This window comes from Somniosus microcephalus, chromosome 3 (assembly GCF_052327205.1).
Source record: "Somniosus microcephalus isolate GS21.2 chromosome 3, FLI_Smic_1.0, whole genome shotgun sequence".
NCBI classification, from domain to species: Eukaryota; Metazoa; Chordata; class Chondrichthyes; order Squaliformes; family Somniosidae; genus Somniosus; species Somniosus microcephalus.
In genome coordinates, this window is record NC_140989.1 from 206,122,899 (window position 1) to 206,144,589 (window position 21,691).

Here is a 21,691-nt window from a genome sequence, read left to right on the forward strand (position 1 = left end):
GGGGTGTGAGAGAGAGAGACTGGGAGTGTGAGAGAGAGAGAGGCTGGGAGTGTGAGAGTGAGAGAGATTGGGAGTGTGAGAGAGAGAGAGATTGGGAGTGTGAGAGAGAGAGCTGGGAGTGTGAGAGAGAGAGAGATTGGGAGTGTGAGAGAGAGAGATTGGGAGTGTGAGAGAGAGAGAGAGAGAGATTGGGAGTGTGAGAGAGATTGGGAGTGTTGGAGAGAGTGATTGGGAGTGTGAGAGAGAGAGAGAGAGATGGGAGTGTGAGAGAGAGAGAGAGAGAGAGATTGGGAGTGTGAGAGAGAGAGAGATTGGGAGTGTGAGAGAGAGAGATTGGGAGTGTGAGAGAGAGAGAGATTGGGAGTGTGAGAGAGAGAGAGAGATTGGGAGTGAGAGAGTGATTGGGAGTGTGAGAGAGAGAGAGAGAGAGAGATTGGGAGTGTGAGAGAGATTGGGAGTGTGAGAGAGAGAGACTGGAGTGTGAGAGAGAGAGAATGGGAGTGTGAGAGAGAGACTGGAGTGTGATGAGAGAGAGAGAGATTGGGAGTGAGAGAGAGAGAGATGGGAGTGTGAGAGAGAGAGAATGGGAGTTGTGAGAGAGAGAGAGAGAGACTGGGAGTGTGAGAGAGAGAGAGAGAGAGAGACTGGAGTGAGAGAGAGAGAGAGAGAGAGAGAGAGAGAGAGAGAGAGACTGGGCCGCCGCAGTCGCTCACCTGGTGGCTTTGGGTCGGGCTCTGGGGCGGGGCTGTTGACGCCGCGGGGAAGTTCTGTGCGCCGCGGCCCCCGGCACGGACCGCCGCGGCCGGTCACCCTGGTGGCTTTGGGTCCGGCTCTCGGGCGGCGCGGTTGATGCCGCGGGGAGCCCCGGGACTGGGCCGAAGGGGTGAAAGCCCGAGTGAGTCCCCGGGCCGCAGCCGCAAACTGAGCCGAGCCCTGATGCCATTGGCCGAGGCGAAGACAGTGACCTGGTCGCGGAAATGAACGGCCTTCAGCAGGTTCCAGGCATTGTCTAAACTGCCGACTAAAACAAATTGATCGGCATCCGCCTCGGGCCCAGGGGGCAGCGGCATCGCACCGGGAATCCGCTCAACTCAAGTCCAGGCTTCCCGGGCTGCTAGGCCGCGCCCGGCGCCGGCGCCGGCAACGGCACAGCCGCTCGAAATGGCCGTCAAAGTAGATGAGCCTCCGGGGGAAGGGCAGGGGATCACTTCAGTTCTAACTGTTCCTAAATACAATTTAAAACTGAACTAAATTGTTCTTTTCCTTAGTTCCCTAACACACAGAAAGTGGCAAAAATAAATAAAGTTAGGAATCAAGATGGCGGCCACTCACCTCCGGTCAGAAGGATTAGGCCCGCCCGTACACGCAATGAACCCGCCCCTGTGACGCAGCGATTGGTCGACCGTCAGGTCGCGCGACTGTACGATTGGTCAACCTTCACATCACTCAATGCTAATGAAGGGATAATGAGCGGAATTTTGAAAGTTTTTTGGATACCGTGGGCACAATTTTTGTCTGACGGAAAAGTAAATACGCTTATGACCGTTCCGGAATCGTAAGCTTTCTTTTGATGTAACACGCGTGTAGGTACGCTCTATAACCTTCGAATGTATAGAAGACAGACAGACAGACAGACAGACAGAAGAGCAATTTTATATATATATTGTATTATTGCACTTTGTTGTTGGAAGAGAGAGAGAGGGGGGAAGAGAGAGAGCGAGTGGGGGGCAAGAGAGAGAGCGAGTGGGGGGGAAGAGAGAGAGCGAGTGGGGGGGAAGAGGGAGAGCGAGTGGGGGGGAAGAGAGAGAGCGAGTGAGAGATTGGGGGGAGAAGAGAAAGAGACAGGGGGCAGGGCGAGACGGGGGGGCAGGGCGAGACGGGGGGGCAGGGCGAGACGGGGGGGCAGGGCGAGACGGGGGGGGCAGGGCGAGACGGGGGGGGCAGGGCGAGACGGGGGGCAGGGCGAGACGGGGGGCAGGGCGAGACGGGGGGCATGGCGAGACGGGGGGCAGGGCGAGACGGGGGGCAGGGCGAGACTCGGGGGCAGGGCGAGACTGGGGGGCAGGGCGAGACTGGGGGGCAGGGCGAGACTGGGGGGCAGGGCGAGACTGGGGGGCAGGGCGAGACTGGGGGGCAGGGCGAGACTGGGGGGCAGGGCGAGACTGGGGGGCAGGGCGAGACTGGGGGGCAGGGCGAGACTGGGGGGCAGGGCGAGACTGGGGGGCAGGGCGAGACTGGGGGGCAGGGCGAGACTGGGGGGCAGGGCGAGACTGGGGGGCAGGGCGAGACTGGGGGGCAGGGCGAGACTGGGGGGCAGGGCGAGATTGGGGGGCAGGGCGAGACTGGGGGGCAGGGCGAGACTGGGGGGCAGGGCGAGACTGGGGGGCAGGGCGAGACTGGGGGGCAGGGCGAGACTGGGGGGCAGAGAGAGACTGGGGGGCAGAGAGAGACTGGGGGGCAGAGAGAGACTGGGGGCAGGGCGAGACTGGGGGGCAGAGAGAGACTGGGGGGCAGAGAGAGACTGGGGGGCAGAGAGAGACTGGGGGGCAGAGAGAGACTGGGGGGCAGAGAGAGATATGGGGAGAGAGAGGGAGAGAGACTGGGAGTGTGTGAGAGGGAGAGAGAGACAGAGAGAGGGAAGGAGAGAGAGACAGAGAGAGAGGGATGGAGAGAGAAGGAGAGAGAGGGAAGGAGAGAGAAGAGAGAGGGGGAAGGAGACAGAGAGGGAAGGAGAGAGAGAGAGAGAGAGAGAGAGGGAGAGAGAGAGAGAGAGAGAGGGAAGGAGAGAGAGGGAGAGGGAAGGAGAGAGAGAAAGAGGGAGAGAGAAGGAGAGAGAGAGGGAAGGAGAGAGAGAGGGAAGGAGAGAGAGAGAGAGAGAGAGGGAAGGAGAGAGAGAGAGAGGGAAGGAGCGAGAGAGAGGGAGGGAAGGAGAGCGAGAGGGAAGGAGAGCGAGAGGGAAGGAGAGAGAGAGAGGGAAGGAGAGAGAGAGAGAGAGAGGGAAGCCCTGAAATGCCAAGAGAGGGCCATAAAGAAGAATACCCTCAGTCAACTAGTCCCGGGACTCAGTGAAGTAACTACTAACACTACTAACAATAACCAGCCCCAGGACCGTGACAGCGTAACACAAAGAATACGACCCAACACAATCGTCGCTAAGCAAAAGGAAAAATATCTGTCATATTGGGCAGAAACAACAAAAACCCAAAGCAAACTCAATTGCTACTTGGCCCTAAACAGACAATGCAACATGGCTGATTACCTGACCATGGTAAAGGATAGCAAACTGAGAAAAACCTTGACAATGTACAGACTTAGTGAACATAGCCTGGCGATCGAAAAAGGTAGACACAGACAGACCCGGCTACCAAGAGAGGACAGGATATGCTCTCACTGCAGTCAGGGAGTGGTGGAGGCAGAGATGCACTTCCTCACAGCTTGTAGAAAATATCAGGGCATAAGGGAGAATTTCTACCCAAAATTCACAAAAATATGCCCGGAATTCAGAAATTTGAAGGCCGACCAAAAACTCCCATACCTACTAGGGGAAGAGAGAAATTGTGTAACACTAGCGGCACACTATGTTACAGCTTCCCATAAACAGAGGGACAACCACTAAATATAAGAAAAGAGTATATACAAATTATACGAATGTATATTTATACACTCAGGGATATATCTGTTTATACACTGTATGGATAGATCTGTATTTTTGTGTACAACCATGAATGTTTTTTGATGCTTTGGCAACATAAGATGTACCTTGTCATGCCAATAAAGCGATTTGAATTGAATTGAATTGAAATTGAGAGAGAGAGAGAGGGGGAAGGAGAGAGAGAGAGAGACTGGGAGAGAGAGACTGGAGGAGGGAGAGTCTGGAGGAGAGAGAGAGACTGGGGGAGAGAGAGAGACTGGGAGATAGAGTGAGAGAGAGAGAGAGAGACACGTACACTTGGATTATAGCACTCCATCCAGAGACACATGTGCACATATATTATAGCACTCCCTCCAGACACACGTACACTTGTATGATAGCACTCCGTCCAGAGGCACGTACACTTTTATTATAGTACTTTCTCCAGAGACACGTACACTTGTATTATAGCACTCCCTCCAGAGACATATACACTTGTATAATAGCACTCCATCCAGAGAAACATACATTTGTATTATAGCACTCCCTCCAGAGACACATACACTTGTATTATAGCACTCCCTCCAGGGACACGTACACTTGAATTATAAGACTCACTCCAGAGACAGGTACACATATGTTATAGCACTCCCTCCATACACACGTACACTTGTATTATAGCCCTCCCTCCAGAGACACGTACACTTGGATTATAGCCCTCCCACCAGAGACACGTACACTTGTATTACAGCAATCCCTCCAGAGACACGAATACTTGTATTATAGCTCTCCATCCAGATACACCGACACTTTTTTTTACAGCACACCCTCCATAGACACATACACATTTATTATAGCATGCCCTCCAGACACATGTACACTTGCAATATAGTACTCCCTCCAGAGACAAGTGCACTTGTATTATAGCACTCCCTCCAAAGAAACATACACTTGTATTATAGCACACCCTGCAGAGACACGTACACTTGTATTATAGCGCTCCCTCCAGAGACACCTACACTTGTATTATAGCACTCCCTTCAGAGACATGTACACTTGTATTATAGCACTCCCTCCAGGGACACGTACACGTTTGTTCTAGAACTCCTTCCAGAGACATGTACACTTTTATTATATCACTCCCTCCAGTTACATGTACACTTGGATTATAGCACTCCATCCAGAGACACATGTGCACATATATTATAGCACTCCCTCCAGCCAAAAGTACACTTGTATGATAGCACTCCGTCCAGAGAAACCTACACTTGGATTATAGCACTCCCTCCAGAGAAACGTACACTTGTATTATAGCACTCCCTCCAGAGACACGTACACTTGTATTATAGCACTCCCTCCAGAGACAAGTACACTTGTATTATAGCACTCCCTCCAGAGAAACATACACTTGTATTATAGCACTCCCTCCAGAGAAACGTACACTTGTATTATAGCACTCCCTCCAGTGACACGTACACTTGTATTATCGCACTCCCTCCAGAGACACGTACACTTGTATTATAGCACTCCCTCCAGAGAAACGTACACTTGTATTATAGCACTCCCTCCAGTGACACGTACACTTGTATTATAGCACTCCCTCCAGAGACACGTACACTTGTATTATAGCACTCCCTCCAGAGACAGGTACACTTGTATTATAGCACTCCCTCCAGAGGCACGTACACTTATATTATAGCAATCCCTCCAGAGACACTTACACAGGGATTGCAGCACTCCCTCCAGAGAATCACACATTTGTATTATCGCACTCCATACAGAGACACGTAAACTTCTATTACAGAACTCACTCCAGAGACACGTACACTGTATTATAGCACTCCCTTCAGAGACACCTACGCTTGTATTATAGCACTCCCTCCAGAGACATGTACACTTCTATTATAGCACTCCCTCCAGAGACATGTACACTTCTATTATAGCAATCCCTCATTAGGCACGTACACTTTTATTACAGCACTCCCTCCAGTTACACGTACACTTGGATTATAGCACTCCCTCCAGAGAAACGTACACTTGTGTTAGGGGATTCATTCCAGAGTCACGTACACTTCTGTTATAGCACTCCCACCAAAGACACGTAAACTAGTATTAGAGCAATCCTTCGAGAGACATGTACACTTGTACTGTAGCACTCCCTCCAGAGACACATACATTTGTACAATAGCACTCCCTCCAGAGACACGTACACTTTTATTGTAGCACTCCTCCCAGAGACACATACACTTGTATTATAGCACTCCCTCCAGAGAAAGGTAAACTTGTAATATAGCTATCCATCCAGAGACACGTATACTTGTATTATAGCCCTCCCTCCAGAGCCACGTAAACTTGTATTATAGCACTCCCTCCAGAGACACCTACACTTGTATTATAGCACTCCCTCCAGAGAAAGGTAAACTTGTATTATAGCACTTCCTCCAGTGACACGTACAGTTGTATTATACCACTCCCTCCAGAGACACATACACATATGTTATAGCACACCCTCCAGAGATATGTAGCCTTGTATTATAGGACTCACTCCAGAGACACGTATACTAGTATTAGAGCAATCCTTCGAGAGACACGTACACTTATACGATAGCACTCCCGCCAGAAACACGTGCGATTGTATTATAGCACTCCGTCCAGGGGTACGTACACTTAGGTCATAGCACTCCCTCCAGAGACACGTACACTTGTATGGTAGCACTCCCTCCAGAGACATGTACACTTGTATTAAAGCACTCCCTCCAGAGACACGTACACTTTTATTATAGCACTCCCTCCAGTTACACATACACTTGTATTATAGCACTCCCTCCAGAGACACCTACACTTGTACTTTAGCACTCACTCCAGAGACAGGTACAGTTGTATTATAGCACTCCATCCAGAGACACCTAAACTTGTATTTTAGCACTCCCTCCAGAGACATGTACACTTCTATTATAGCACTCCCTCCAGGGACATGTACACGTTTGTTATAGCACTCCTTCCAGAGACATGTACACTTTTATTATATCACTCCCTCCAGTTACACGTACACTTGTATTACAGCACTCCTTCCAGAGACACGTACACTTATCTCATAGCACTCCCTCCAGAGACACGTACACCTTGTTTGTAGCACTCGCTCCAGAGAAACGTACACTTGTATAATAGCACTCCCTCCAGAGAAACGTACACTTGTATTATAGCACTCCCTCCAGGGACACGTACACTTGGTTCATAGCACTCCCTCCAGATATACGTACACTTGTATTATAGCAGAGAGACACGTACACTTGTACTATAGCACTCCCTCCAGAGACACACACTTGTATTATAGTACTCCCTCCAGAGACACGTACACTTGTATTAAAGCACTCCCTCCAGAGACACGTATACTTCTATTATAGCACTCCACCCAGAGACACGTACACTTTTATTATAGCTGTTCTGGACCCTCTGGTAGCAGCTATCGTATTGCAGTGACATTCTGGACATTTTTACATGCAGTAGCACCCTCTGGTAGTGGTTATTGTGTTAGGAGTGTTTGTGTATGAAACAGAGGTCATTTGACCTTTGTTCCTTTCTTCCTGTGAGGTCATTTGACCTTTGTTCCTTTCTTCCTGTGAGAGGTCATTTGACCTTCGTACCTTTCTTCCTGTGTTGACCCAGGAAGTAGAATCCCAGGAAGTGGAATTCCAGGAAGAACCTGGCAGTAATGGAGGATTCCATAAGAGATTCACAATCCAATGTAATCTGATGTTCATATGTTAGGCCAAGCACAATATCTGTGAGTATCTTTGTTTCTTAGCATAATAGCAATGTTGTCAGAGTAGTATTTTGATAACACTACATTTATAAAAGGTTAATATTTGATAGTTACAGAAGTGAGTCCAAATGTTAGTTAGTTATACAATTAATCTATTCTACTGTTGTAAATATGTTTATATCTTATGTAATATCGAATGTATAGTGCTCAGTTTATGTACAAAACATACTTTAGCTTTGTTTACAGTTTCACGAATTTGTTCAAGTAAAGGCTTCAAACAGCAAACGGCTTCATGAAGAATTATTTTGAATAAGTGTTTACCTTGCTGGATAACTAGATAGGAGCACGTCTAGCGCGGCCAGTACAGTGAAAAGATATCAGTGAAAAGATATCAGTGAAAAGATAGCAATACGGCTAGCTGTGAAGAGCGGAGCAGGAGGAGCCCAGAGTAAGCCTTAACCTCGTAGAGCACATCTACCTCACATCAACATGTCAGAAGATAATAACAAAAATGCTTTGCAGCAAGTAGAAGACCTTAAACAGGCAGACGAAACTGTAGAACGTGACAATCGATCTATAAACTCCGGTTACTACAGATCGCAAGTTGGTTCACGGTCATTGGGTGGTTCTACAGTAAGCATAGCCATCGCCAAAGCACGGGCTAAGCTAGTAGCAGCTCAAGCCAGAGCTGCGCATGCGAACAGTGAAATAGAAATAAAAGACAGGCCCGTCTCCAAGCTGAATCACAAGCCGAACAGGCCCGACTCCAAGCTGAACAGGCCCGTCACCAAGCTGAATTCCAAGCCGAACAGGCCCGTCACCAAGTGGAACGCCAGGCTGAACAGGCCCGTCTCCAAGCCACATTAGACGCTCTGCAGCAACAAAAAGAGATAGATGCTGCATTAGCCGAGACACAAGTATCTGAGGCAATTTTGGAGGGAGCTGTTCCCGAGGCAGCTTACAAACCTTTAATTCCTGTTCCGTGGCAGAGTCCACGACAGCGCAGCATAGATTACGTGAGCGACCATGCTGACATACAGTTTACAGGAGAAAGGGATGGAGGCCCGCACATCTCTACAGACGCAAGCACTTCGTATAACATGCCACAATTTGCCAACCAAGGTCAAAGCAGACGGTGTGCCTCAAGCCGCAGAGTCTCCCCCAGCAGAACGGAAGACACGGTGCAGAGGAATAGGACGCTGAATAGAGAAAGTCAGAGGCATATCCCCTCACGGTTCCTTGGGACCCCAACAGAGCCCCTAGCTAAGGCAACCCTGGCCCAGGTCCCAGCACCTACGACCTTGCCAAAAAGCTTGCACGCACCCAGCTGGTGACTTCGGGGTTAATCAAGTTTGACGACAGGCCGGAGAATTATCGGGCTTGGAAGTCCTGCTTCCACGATGCCATATCGAGCTTAGACCTGTCGGCAGGAGAAGAGCTCGGCCTCCTTATCAAATGGCTCGGCCCAGAGTCCGCCGGACAGGCCTGCAGGATAAAAGCGGCCAATGTGGGACAGCTGCCAGAGGGGTTGGAGAAGGCTTGGGTGAGGCTGGAAGAAAGCTACGGCTCACCCGAAGCCATTGAAAGGACTCTCTTTGACAGGTTGGAGAACTTTCCGAGGTTGACGAATAAGGAACCCCAGAAGCTCCGCGACCTTGGAGATCTGCTGTCGGAACTCGAAGCCGCAAAGCAGGACGGCTACCTACCCGGTCTATCGTACTTAGACACTTCCAGAGGGGTAAGTCCCATCATTGAGAAGCTTCCATTTAACCTGCAGGAGAAGTGGATAACTTTTGGATCAAAGTTCAAGCTAAAGCACAACGTGGCGTTCCCACCATTCTCTGCGTTCGTTAAATTCATCCGGAAAGAAGCCATAGTCAGGAACGACCTCAGCTTCAACTTCTTCTCCTCCCACCCCAGCACTTGCCAGAAGAGACAAGTTCGACAGGCATGGAAAGACACCAATATCTGTCCACAAAATGCAAGTGTCCTCAACTGAGCCCACAAAGATTCAGAAAAAACCTGAGGATATGAGCAAACAATGCCCTATCCACAACAAGCCCCATCCTTTAAAGAAGTGCAGATGCTTCAGGGAGATGTCCCTGGAAGATCGGAAACAATATCTTTGAGAACTCTATATGTTTCAAGTGCTGCTCTTCCACGAGCCATCTCGCCAAGAACTGCAAGGTAGATGCAAAATGCACAGAAGGCGAAAGTGATCGGCACGTTTCAGCACTACACCCAGGTCCAGCTCCTTGGAAGTCAGAGTCGCCTCCTCCCACCTCAGAGCACGGCGAGGAGAGAGAGGGAGCTGCCGGTCCAGAGATTGAACCGAGGTGTGTGGAGAAGGAGTGAGCGCAAGAGGATGCTCCAAGATATGCCTCGTTAATGTGTACCCTGTAGGATGTTGCCAGGAATCTGAAAAGATGAAAGCACACTTCCTAGAATTTGTCAAGAAAATGCTTTTCAATGACCATGCAGTAGACAGATCCGCGTGGTGTTTGACTCCAGTGCACCATATCAGGGAGTCTCTCTCAACGACGTACTCCTCACAGGGCCAGATCTTAACAACAGCCTTTTGGGAGTACTCATGAGATTCAGGAAAGAGCCCATCACCATCACTGCCGATATCCAGCACGTTTCATTGCTTCGTGGTGAGAGAAGACCACAGAGACTTCCGCCGCTTCCTGTGGTATCACAACAACGACCCCAGCAGAGACATTGTGGACTACAGAATGCGTGTCCATGTCTTTGGGAATAGCCCATCCCCTGCTGTCACCATATACGGACTAAGGAAGGCTGCCAAGGAAGACGACGACTTTGGCAGTGTATGTGAGAGGGTTCATCGAACGAGAGTTCTATGTCGATGATGCACTGAAGTCATTCCCGACCGAAGCAGAGGCCATCAGCACCCTCGGTCGAGCCCAGGAACTACTTGCACTATCCAACCTCAGGCTGCATAAGATAGCCTCTAACAGACCAGCAGTGATGGAGGCATTCCCCCTGATGGGCTATCAATTACTCATAAAAGACTGAGAGTTAAGAGAGTAACTAAAGGCTTTTATTAACAAAAGAATGAAGGTCTGCCTCGAGTGGTCGACCGGTCCAGAATACAAAGGGGCTGGGGAGCAGTCACCTTTATACTAGGACTTGTGGGAGGAGTCAGCCGAGGCATGTCCAGGCATGTACACAGTGGAATACAAACAGTGGTTTACCACATTCACCCCTTGTTTAAAATTGAGTCCGGCGGGGTGAAGTGTATTAAAAGTTAGTGTATTGGAGTCTCTCCGGAGGTCTTGTCTGCCGCTGTGATCGGCGTGGCGACGGCAGGGGTAGTGGAGCTTCCGGCGTCGAGTCCCGTGTAGGCTGTGGCACAGGCGTGTCGTCCTCGTGGATGTCGAGCAGGTCGCTGGGCCCAGGCCTGCCGTCTGCCGGGGCTGGATATTGGATCGTGGGGGGGGGGGTGGTAGTGAGTAGTGGGTTACTGCGGCCCCCGAGGTCCTCACGTGCCTTCTCAGTAGGACCGGCCCTGGGGACGTCAGCCATGGTGGTAGCGATGTCCCCGATGTGGACTTCCTTGGGAAGACAAACATTTTCTCATGAGGGGTGGCGTTAGTGGCAGTGCAGAGCAGTGACCGAATAGAGTGGAGCGCATCGGGGAGCACATCCTGCCAGCGGGAGGTCGGAAGGCCCCTAGACTTTAAGGCTAGCAGGGCGTCCAAACTGTCGCATTCTCTCTTTCCACCTGTCCGTTCCCCCGGGGGTTGTAACTGGTGGTCCTGCTTGTGGCAATACCCCTAGTTAGCAGGTACTGACGGAGTTCGTCACTCATAAACGATGAGCCCCGGTCGCTATGGATGTAGCTGGGCAAACCGAACAGGGTGAAGAGGTCGTTCAGACATTTAATGACCGTGGCACTGGTCATGTCCGGGCAGGGGATGGCGAACGGGAAACGGGAGTACTCATCAATAATATTGAGGAAGTACACATTGCGGTCGGAGGAGGGGAGAGGCCCTTTAAAATCAACGCTCAGGCGCTCGAAGGGGCGAGTGGCTTTTATCAGGTGGGCCCTGTCTGGTCTATAAAAGTGCGGTTTGCACTCAGCGCAGACTTGGCAGTTCCTGGTCATGGTCCTGACCTCCTCAATAGAGTAAGGCAGGTTGCTGGCCTTGATGAAGTGGAAGAACCTGGTGACCCCCGGGTGGCAGAGGTCATTGTGGAGGGCCCGCAGTCTATCGATCTGCGCGCTGGCGCAGGTGCCACGCGATAGCGCATCCGGGGGTTCATTGAGCTTCCCGGGCCGGTACAAGATCTCGTAATTGTAGGTGGAAAGTTCGATTCTCCACCTCAAGATCTTGTCATTTTTGATTTTGCCCCTCTGCTTGTTGTTAAACATGAAAGCAACTGAACGTTGGTCAGTGAGCAGGGTAAATCGTTTTCCGGCCAGGTAGTGCCTCCAATGACGCACAGCCTCCACAATCGCCTGGGCCTCCTTCTCAACAGCGGAGTGTCTGGTCTCCGGGCCTTGGAGGGTTCGTGAAAAGAAGGCCACGGGTCTCCCCGCCTGATTGAGGGTAGCGGCCAGGGCAAAGTCGGACGCGTCGCTTTCCACCTGGAAGGGGATGGATTCGTCCACTGCGTGCATGGTGGCTTTGGCAATGTCTTCCTTGATACGGTGGAAGGCTAAGCGGGCCTCTGCCGTCAAGGGAAAAGAGGTGGACTTGATCAGCGGATGGGCCTTGTCCGCATAGCAGGGGACCCACTGGGCATAATAGGAGAAAAACCCTAGGCACCTCTTCAGGGCCTTGAGGCAGTGGGGCAGTGGGAGTTCCACAAGGGGACACTTCCGGTCGGGGTCGGGGCCGATGACTCCGTGTTCCACAACACAGCCAAGGATGGCGAGGCGGTTTGTGCGGAAAATGCACTTCTCCTTGTTATATGTCAGGTTCAGGAGTTGGGCGGTGCGGAGGAATTTTTCGAGGTTTGCGTCATGGTCCTGCAAGTCACGGCCACAGATGGTCACATTGTCCAGATATGGGAAAGTGGCCTGCAACGCATTTTGATCTACCATCCGGTCCATCTCCCTTTGGAAGACGGAGACCCCGTTGGTGACGCCAAAGGGAACCCTAAGGAAGTGATAGAGGCGGCTGTTTGCCTCAAAGGCAGTATACTGGCGGTCCTCAGGGCGGATAGGGAGCTGGTGGTATGCTGATTTCAGGTCAATGGTTGAGAAAACGCGGTACTGCGCGATCTGGTTGACCATATCAGCTATGCGGGGGAGTGGGTAGGCGTCCAGCAGGGTGTAGCGATTTATTGTCTGGCTGTAGTCGATGACCAGGCGCTGCTTCTCGCCGGTCTTAACGACCACAACCTGGGCTCGCCAGGGGCTGGTGCTGCCCTCAATAATCCCTTCCTTCAGGAGCCGCTCCACTTCGGTTTTAATGAAAACCCTGTCCCCGGCACTGTATCGCCTGCTCTTTGTGGCGATGGGCTTACATTCGGGGGTGAGGTTAGCAAACAGTGGGGGGGGGGGTGACTCTGAGTGTGGAGAGGTTGCACCTGGTGCGCGGCGGGCAATTTGGGAGCTGCTGGCTGCGGACTGTGAGTGGGGGTAGGGGTCCACCATACGCCATCGTAACACTTTTAAGGTGGCACTGAAAATCTAACCCCAGCAGGACGGCAGCGCAGAGGTCGGGCAGGACCAGAAGTTTAAAATGATCGTACACGGTCCCGTCTACTACGAGTGTCACTACGCAGTAGCCACCGATGTCCGCCGACTGGGACTCGGCAGCCATAGAAATCCGCTGGTGCGCAGGCAGGACTGGGAGAGAGCAACGCCGCACCGTGTCGGGGTGGATGAAGCTCTCCGTGCTCCCAGAGTCAAAAAGGCAGGTTGTATCGTGGCCATTTACCTTAATGTCCATTGTGGAACTGGCCAGCTGGTGCGGTCTCGCTTGGTCCAGTGTAACGGATGCCAGCGTAGGGGTCGGTGTGTCGCTGCGGGTATCAGATGAGGCGGTGTTGGGGGCCTGCTGCGTTCCGGCTGTCGTCCAAGATGGCGGCGTCCATGATCCCCATGTGGCTGGAGGCGTCCAAAATGGCTGCTGTACCGGTGGTTCGCACATGGCCGGGGAGGCCCAAGATGGCGGCCCGCATGGCCCACACGCGGCGCTGCTGCGGTTCGGGGTGGCTTTGGCCCTGCAGACGTTAGCGTAGTGTCCCTTCTTCCCGCAGCCCGAGCAGATCGCGTTTTTCGCCGGGCAGCGCGCTCTGGGGTGTTTTGCCTGGCCACAGAAGTAGCATTTCTGGCCTTGGGGCACTGCTCATAGAGTCATAGAGTCATAGAGTCATAGAGTTTTACAGCACAGAAAGAGGCCCTTCGGCCCATCGTGTCTGCGCCGCCCATCCATCCCTGTCCAGTCTAATCCCATTTTCCAGCATTTGGTCCATAGCCTTGTATGCAATGGCATTTCAAGTGCTCATCCAAATGCTTCTTGAATGTTGTGAGGGTTCCTGCCTCCACCACCCTTTCAGGCATTGAGTTCCACATTCCAACCACCCTCTGGGTGAAAAAGTTCCTCCTCAAATCCCCTCTAAATCTCCTGCCCCTTACCCTGAATCTATGCCCCCTTGTTATTGACCCCCCCACTAAGGGGAAAAGTTCCTCTTTGTCTACCCTATCTATGCCCCTCATCATTTTGTACACCTCAATCAGGTCCCCCCTCAGCCTTCTCTGCTCCAAGGAAAACAACTCCAGCCTGTCCAGCCTCTCTTCATAGCTGAGGCGCTCCATCCCAGGTAACATCCTGGTGAATCTTCTCTGCACCCTCTCCAAAGCAATCACATCCTTCCTATAGTGAGGCGACCAGAACTGCACACAGTACTCCAGCTGTGGCCTCACCAGCGTTTTGTACAGCTCCATCATAACCTCCCTGCTCTTATATTCTATGCCTCGGCTAATGAAGGCAAGTATCCCATATGCCTTTTTAACCACCTTATCTACCTGCTCCGCTGCCTTCAGGGATATATGTACATGTACACCAAGGTCCCTCTGACCCTCTGTACTTCCTAGGGTCCTACCACTAATTGTGTATGCCCTTGCCTTATTTGTCCGTCCAAAGTGCATCACCTCGCACTTTTCAGGGTTAAATTCCATTTGCCACTTTTCCGCCCATCTGACCAACCCGTTTATATCGTCCTGTAGCTGGAGGCTTTCCTCCTCGCAATTTACCACCCCACCAATTTTCGTGTCATCTGCGAACTTACTGATCATACCTTTTACATTCTCATCCAAATCATTTATGTAGATCACAAACAATAAGGGACCCAGCACCGATCCCTGAGGTACCCCACTGGACACAGGCTTCCAGTCACAAAAGCAACCTTCGACCATCACCCTCTGCCTCCTGCCACTCAGCCAGTTTAGGATCCAACGTGCCAAGGCACCCTGGATCCCATGGGCTCTTACCTTCTTGGCCAGTCTCCTATGCGCGACTTTGTCAAAAGCTTTACTGAAGTCCATGTAAACCACATCCACAGCATTTCCCTCATCCACCCCACTAGTCACCCCCTCGAAAAATTCGATCAGATTTGTTAGACATGATTTACCCTTGACAAAGCTGATGTAAGAAAAAGGAGACTTACCATCAAGTAACTTTAAAGTAAGCTTTAAGTAACTTATAAACACACTATATACAAGAGAGGTCTTTACCATGCCTCTGGTAGAAGCCTCTTACAATACTGAACAGACCAGTATTTATACCAGTCCAACAGGAAGTGACATATGACAGGAAGTGAGGTATGTACACAGTTCATAGTTCACAGTTCACAGGAAGTGATGACATAATTTCCCGGAAGTTATTATTTTTATCACATTCTTCCCTCCTGCAGGATTAGGAGGCTGTGGTCTACCTTTTGGTCCGCAGCCGCCGAACAAGGAAGAGTCGCACTCGTTTGGATTCCCGTCGTAGAGAGTCGCTGGTCCGCTTACATGCGGTTGGCCATTGGTCAGAGTCTGTGTGGCCTGGATTGCCCTGTGAAGGGTCGGGGAGATCATGGCTTCGAGTACGAGCCCCAATAGGTTCAAAGTCGGACTGCCTCTGTTCAGAGGGAGGTGCAGAGCTGGTCTGTGGCGGATCAGTACTTTCATGCGCGGTACTGGGAGGGTCGCAACCTTGAGCACGGGGTTCTACCGGCACCAAGCTAGTTGGTGTCCGATCAGGATCCTGGAGAGGGGTACCCGATAGGTCCCAAGAGTTTCCTGGTGAAATGCCATCACCCGATGTCCCACTAGGTCCTGGTGGGCAGGGAGCCAGATCCCGTAATGAAACGGTAGATTCTCGGCCGTCGGAGTATCGTATGTTTGCATAGGTGGGGTTGGCATTGGTTAGTTCGACCTCGTATACAAGAGGGTCATTTTTAGACGTCCGAACGTATCTTCGGAGTAATACAGGTCCAGAAGTAGTTAGCCATGACGGGAGTGATGTCCCATGAGATGAGCGACGCTGGAATCCAAAGAACCGCTCATGAGGTGTAGTATTTGTGGCTGTAGAAAGCAGGGACCGTATAGAGTGCAATCCATCCGGAAGCACTGTTTCCCATTGCTGGTCTGGTAGGCCCCGAGATCTTAAAGCGAGACGTACGGAATTCCAGATGATACCGTTATACCTCTCTACCTGCCCATTTCCGATGGGATGGTATGGTGTTGTTTTGCTTGTAGCAATTCCCCGTTCTGAGAGGTAGTCCTTGAGTTCCCTTGACATAAAGGATGGACCCCGATCTGAGTGAATATAAGCCGGCATGCCACAGAGAGAAAATACCTGCTCAAGGCAGCAGATTACTGTGGACGCCAGCATATTGGAGCAGGGGAAGGCAAACGGAAAACGTGAATATTCGTCGATCATGGTGAGCAAATATGTGTTCCGAGTTGAAGAGGGCACTGGGCCCTTAAAATCGATGCTAAGTCGTTGCATCGGTTGGGTTGCATGTATGAGTATACCATCTGAGGGGCGGAAGAACTGAGGTTTTAATTCCGCACAAAGCCGGCATTCTGAGCATATTTTCTTTACATCTCCAGTGGAAAAAGGGAGATTCCGTGATCGTACGAAATGTAGCATGCGCGTAACGCCAGGATGACACAAACCATTGTGGACATCCATGAGAGTGGAGGATGACATAGTGGAGCAGAATGCCCGTGTGAGGGTGTCCGGGGCCACATTCTCCTTGCCAGGCCGATAGAGAATGGTATAACCAAAAGAGGCCAGTTCCATCCTCCAAAGTTGTATTTTATTATTCTTAATTTTGGTTCGTTTGCGATTATCGAGCATGAAGGCGACTGATCGTTGGTCCGTGATCAATGTAAAGTGCTGGCGAGCTAGAAAATGGTTCCACTTCCGTACTGCCTCTATGATGGCTGTGGCTTCTTTCTCAACCGGAGGATAATGTAGCTCGGCACCTTGTAAGGTCCTGGACATAAATGCTACAGGACGACCTTCCTGATTCAGAGTAGCCGAGATCGCCACCTCCGAGGCATCACATTCAACCACGAAAGGGAGATTCTCATCAATGGAGTGAAGAGCCGCTTTCTCCAACTGTTTTTTGAGAAGGTTAAAGGCTGCAACAGCCGCTGTTCCCAGTGGAAATGATCTAGCATGCAGCAAGGGTTGGATTTTGTCCGAAAAATGAGGAATCCATTTAGCGTAGTATGCAAACAGACCGAGAGCCCGACGTAAAGAAGCCGGATTCTTAGGTGACAGGAGCTCTTGGAGCGGGCGAAGTCTTTCTGGGTCTGGCTTAATGATACCATTGCCTACGCAGTAGCCAAGGATGTTGATGGTCGGTTGCGACTCAACAGATTTGGATTCATTCAGGGTCAAATTACGGCGATGGAGGGCATCCCGAAATTTTTGGAGGTTGGAGTCGTGTTCCTGTTGATCGTGACCTGCAATGGTAATGTTATCAAGATAGGGAAAAGTGTCCCTTAGGTTTTCCTGCTTAACCAGGCCATCCATTGCCCGTTGAAAGACAGCCACTCCATTAGTAACCCTGAATGGGAGGCGACGAAATTGGTACAGCCGTCCATTAGCCTCAAAGGCTGTGTACTGCTTATCTGAGACCTTCAAGGGTAACTGATGATAGGCACTTTTTAAATCGTAAGTTGAGAACACTTTGTATTCGGCCAGTTTATTAACCATATCATCAATGCGTGGCAATGGGTAGGCGTCCAAGTCGGTATATTGATTGATGGTTTGCGAATAATCGATGCATAGTCGCTGTTTGTGAGGTTTTAGAGGGTTCTTGACAATGACGACTTGAGCCCGCCAGGGCGACGAACATGGTTCAATGATATCCTCTGCTAGAAGTCGAGAGATTTCAGCCGCAATAAAAGATTGGTCTTCCTGATTAAAGCGCCGCGATTTCGTTATTATCGGTTGGCATTGAGGCGGAATACTGGCAAATAATGAGGGTTCATCAAGTGAAGCTGCTGATAATGCACAAAATGGTAATTTAGACGGTATATTAGAAATAGTAAGTCCGGGTTTGGATCCACCAAACTCAATGGTGAGTTTCTTATGCTGTTTTTGGAAGTCCAGCCCTAAGAGGAGATCACTACATAAGTCCTTGAGCACCGAAAGTCGGGTGGAGGGATACATACGACCATGAAGTGTCATATCAACAACACAAAAGCCGGAGATTCTGGTATTAAGTGATGACTGGGCCATCGCAATTGCCTGGTCCGATGGGAAGACATGTAGTTTCAATTTCGCAACAATCTGTTCCTTAATGAAACTATCAGTACTTCCTGAGTCAATTAAGGCATCTAAGGTATGCCCTTTAATTGAAATTTTTGTGGCTGCATGAGACAGGTTCTGTGGGCAAGCAGCTGTAATTGGTGTCGTTGCACAGAGAGTGGCTAAAACTCTCGGTGTGCTTCTTCGGGAGAGAGCTCGAGAGGAAGCTTGATAGGTCCTAGCTGGAGCATCTTGATAGGCCCTAATAGGGGCAGTTCGGTAGGCCTTAGCTGGATTGGCCCTCGTAGAGGCCCTTGATAGGCAAACTTTAGCAAAGTGTCCTTTTTTCCCGCAATAACTGCAGATTGCATTGCGAGCAGGGCAGGTTTTCCTAGGGTGAAAAGCATCTCCACAAAAGAAGCATTCCTTCCTAGATTGCCAAGAGGCTGCTAAAGTGGGGTCGTCCTCCTCTTCTTCATCAGAATTATCAGAATTAGATTCCCCCATGATAGGGTTCACCTGAGACCGCTTGAATTGTCTGGTTGCAGCTACAGCAGCAGATCGAGATCTGGGCAGCTGATAGAGGTCTGCATTTCTCTTTGCCAAATCCAGTGAACAAGCTAGGTCAAAAGCTTTTTGTAGCTCAAGTGTTTTACTTTCTAGTAGACGCTGGTGTATAAATGGAGAGGCAATCCCGCAGATGAAAGCATCACGAATCATTTCTTGGCGGTACAGCTCAGCTGAGGCTGCCTGAAAGTTACAATCTACGCTGAGCCTGCGAAGTTCTTGCAGGAATTCGTCAATTGACTCCCCTGGCCCTTGTCGGGCTGTGGCCAGTAGATGTCTAGCATAGACCTCATTTGGGGTCTTCGCATACAGTTTCTTAAGTGCCCGAATCACCTCTTCGTAATTATCCCAGTCATCAACATATTCGAACACTTTTGGGGTCACATAATTGACAAGTATCTTCAATTTAGCAGGAGCATCCGCTTTACATTCATCCAGAAAATTCTCAAAAGTACGATACCAATGCTTCCATACCCTGCCAGCTGCTGGTGTATTCGGGTCCAAGTCCAGACGAATAGGTCTAAGGATTTTCTCCATGATGGGTGGTTCCCTGGATCCTTAACTTCCGAGTTTGTCTGAAGGTCTAGTATTTGTCAGTGTAAATACTAAGTTACTTAAATTGATGTAAGAAAAAGGAGACTTACCATCAAGTAACTTTAAAGTAAGCTTTAAGTAATTTATAAACACACTATATACAAGAGAGGTCTTTACCATGCCTCTGGTAGAAGCCTCTTACAATACTGAACAGACCAGTATTTATACCAGTCCAACAGGAAGTGACATATGACAGGAAGTGAGGTATGTACACAGTTCATAGTTCACAGTTCACAGGAAGTGATGACATAACTTCCCGGAAGTTATTATTTTTATCACAAAAGCCATGCTGACTATCCCCGATTAATCCTTGCCTCTCCAAGTGGAGATTAATTTTGTCCCTCAGAATTTTTTCCAATAATTTCCCCACCACAGATGTTAGACTCACTGGCCTGTAATTCCCTGGTTTATCCCTGCTACCCTTCTTGAATAATAGTACTACGTTAGCTGTTCTCCAGTCCTCTGGTACATCCCCTGTGGCCAGAGAGGTTCTGAAAATTAGTGTCAGAGCCCCTGCAATCTCCTCCCTTGCCTCCCACAGCAGCCTGGGATACATCTCGTCCGGGCCTGGGGATTTATCCACTTTTTGGCCCGCTAAAACCGCTAGCACCTCCTCCCTCTCGATGCTAATATGTTCGAGTATGTCACAGTCCCCTTGCCCGATTTCTATGTCTGCATCGTCTTTCTCCATAGTGAACACAGATGCAAAAAATTCATTTAAAACCCCGCCTACATCCTCTGGCTCTACACACAGATTGCCACTTTGGTCCCTAATGGGCCCTACCCTTTCCCTGGTTATCCTCTTGCCCTTAATATACTTATAAAACATCTTAGGATTTTCCTTTATTTTGCTCGCCAGTGTTATTTCATGGCCCCTCCTCGCCCTCCTAATTTCTTTTTTAAGTATGCCCCTGCACTTTTTATACTCCTCTAGGGCTTCTTCTGTCTTTAGTCTTTTGTAACTGCCAAAAGCCCCCCTTTTATTTCTAATGCATTTTTGTATATCCCTTGTCATCCAAGGTTCCCTTTGCTTGTTGGTCCCACCCTTGACCTTTACAGGAACATGTTGGTGTTGTACTCTCTCTATTTCCCTTCTGAAAGTCTCCCACTGCTTTGATGTGGATTTTCCTATAAGCAGCTGCTCCCAGTCCACTTTGGCCAGATCCTGCCTTATCATATTAAAATCGGCCTTCCCCCAATTTAGAACCCTTATTTCCGGGCCGTCTTTGTCTTTTTCCATGACCACCTTAAATCTCACCGAATTATGGTCACTGTCGCCAAAATGCTCTCCTACTGACACTTCCACCACTTGCCCGGCTACATTCCCCAGAATTAAGTCCAGTATCGCCCCCTCTCTTGTTGGACTTTCTACATGTTGGCTCAAAAAGCTCTCCTGGATGCACTTTAAGAATTCTGCACCCTCTAAGCCTTTCACACTCTGACTGTCCCAATTTATATTGGGGAAGTTGAAATCCCCCACTATTATTACCCTGTTATTTTCGCACTTCTCTGAGATTTGCCTACATATCTGTTCCTCTATCTCCCCCTGACTGTTTGGGGGCCTATAGTACACTCCCAGCAAAGTGCTTGCCCCCTTTTTGTTTTTAAGTTCTACCCATATGGCCTCATTAGAGGAACCCGCTAATATATCATCCCTCCTTACAGCAGTAATTGACTCCTTAATTAATATTGCAACACCCCCTCCCCTTTTACACCCCCCTCTGTCTCGCCTGAAGATTCTATACCCCGGAATATTGAGCTGCCAGTCCTGACCCTCCCTCAACCATGTCTCCGTGATAGCAACAATATCGTACTCCCATGTGTTCAACAACAACTTCAGTTCATCCACCTTATTTGCAAGACTCCTTGCATTAAAATAAATGCCTTCCAGCCCTGCCATATTCTCTTTTGCCTTCACATATTTGCTCTGCCTTCCCAGCTGACTTGTTTTTCCCTCTGTATTTGGCCGTAAATCACCCCCTACTATAGCTCCACTCTGTACCCCAACCCCCTGCCAAGTTAGTTTAAACCCTCCCCAGCAGTGCTAGCAAACCTCCCCGCAAGGATATTGGTTCCCCCCTGGTTCAGGTGTAAACCGTCCGACTTGTACAAGTCCCACCTTTCCCAGAAGCAGACCCAGTGATCCAGGAAACTAAAGCCCTCCCCCCTGCACCATCCCTTTAGCCACGCATTCATCTGTTCTATCTTCCTATTCCTATACTTACTAGCACGTGGCACCGGGAGTAATCCAGAGATTACAACCTTTGAGGTCCTGCTCCTTAATCCTTCACCTAGCTCCCTAAATTCTTGCTGCAGGACCTCATCCCTCTTTTTACCTATGTCGTTGGTACCAATGTGGACCACGACCACTGGCTGTTCTCCCTCCCCCTCCAGAATGCCCTGCAG